Below are 1,651 nucleotides of genomic sequence, written 5' to 3'. Positions count from 1 at the left end.
TTTTTTTTTTTTGCGGTACGCGGGCCTCTCACTGCTGTGGCCTCTCCCGTTGCGGAGCACAGACTCCGGATGCTCAGGCTCAGCGGCCGCGGCTTACGGGCCCAGCCACTCTGCAGCATGTGGGATCTTCCCAGACCGGGGCACGAACCCAGGTCCCCTGCATCGGCAGGCGGACTCTCAACCACTGCGCCACCAGGGAAGCCCCATAATTTTGTCATTTTGAGGTTACATAAACATATCATATCATATGTGACCTTTTGAGATTTTTTTTTTTTAACTTCACACAATGCTCTTGAGATACATCCAAGTTGTTGTGGGTTTCAGTAGTTTATTCTTTTTTACCGTTAACTAGTATTCCATGGAGTGACACACAGCAGTTTATTTAACCACTACCCTCTTGTAGGTTTTCATTTTGGGGCTATTACAAATAAAGCTAATAAAAACAAACATGCACACAGATGTTTTCTAGTGGACATAGGTTTTCATTTCTCTGAGATAAACGCTCAGGCATGCAATTAATTGCTGGGGTCATAAATTAAATGTATGTTTAGTTTTTTTAAAGAAACTGACAAGCTATTGTCCAGAGTGACTGTGTCATTTGACCTTTCCACGAGTAATTGTATGTTTCCACCAGTTTTCTGTGCCTCTGGGCTAGCATTTGGTATTATCACTTGTTTTTCATTGTAGCCGTTCTAATAGGTGTGTAGTGATGTTGTAACAGAAAGTGCGGTCCGGCTGCTCATCGCTCAAAAGCCAATAAAGAGGCCAAGTTGGTGGAAAGGAAAGTTTGCTTTATTTTGGTTGCTGGCAACGGGGGTGGGGGAGGGCGGACGCCTGTCCAAAGGCCGACTCCCCCCACTGACAATCAGGGGGCAAGAGTTTTTATAGGAGGAGGGAGGGGGCTACATGCAGAAACAGCACAGTCAGCTCTGACAGTCATCTTGAAATTAATCATGAAGTGGTCTGACCAGCGTCATCTTGATTGTTTTAAGTACAGTTAGTCTTCAGTTCCAGGATCGGTTTGTTCCCATTTCCTTGAGGCCAGTTCTCGGAACTGTGGCAGCTTACGTCATGGCTACAGTCTGGCCATCATGTCGTTAACTTCTTCCACCTGGTGCGGGTTTCAGTAGCTATAAGACAGCTTACAGGATATGGCTCAGAATATTATCTGTAGCCTGTGGGGAGGAACTAAAGGTCCTTGATTATGCTTAGTGACTAAACTATTATTATTTGGTCTCCTTTGACTGTTTTCCTTTGTTTCTGCATTTTCTCATTTCTCTGATTAAACTTATTCTTTGGCCAAAGTTTTTCCACGGACAAAAGGCGGGCTGAGGACGTGGGGGGGCAAGGACCATAGGGCCCTGCTCCATTTCGAAACCTCATTGTGGTCTTAATTTTCACTTCCTGAATGGCTATCACTATGCAATGTCTTTTCATGTGCTTATTTGCCATCCATATATCCTCTTTGGTGAAATGTTTCTTGTGTTTTTTCTCTACTTTCTAATTAGAGTGCTTGTTTTCACTGTTGAGGGTTTTTTTTTTTAATTTTATTTAATTTTTTTTTTATACAGCAGGTTCTTGTTAGTTATCTATTTTACACATATTAGTGTATATATGTCAATCCCAATCTCCCAATTCATCCTACCACCCC

General features: G+C 43.0%; 1 long non-coding RNA gene across 1 annotated transcript in view; it reads left to right on the top strand.

The window, feature by feature from the left end:
* Nucleotides 1-1,651, top strand: part of LOC129392743 (uncharacterized) — a 25,420-nt gene that overhangs the window by 2,593 nt on the left and 21,176 nt on the right. The window lies entirely within an intron of this gene.

This window comes from Physeter macrocephalus, chromosome 14, assembly GCF_002837175.3.
Source record: "Physeter macrocephalus isolate SW-GA chromosome 14, ASM283717v5, whole genome shotgun sequence".
Taxonomy (NCBI): domain Eukaryota; kingdom Metazoa; phylum Chordata; class Mammalia; order Artiodactyla; family Physeteridae; genus Physeter; species Physeter macrocephalus.
The sequence above is the reverse complement of the archived record's forward strand: the minus strand, read 5'-3'. Positions and strand labels throughout refer to the sequence as shown.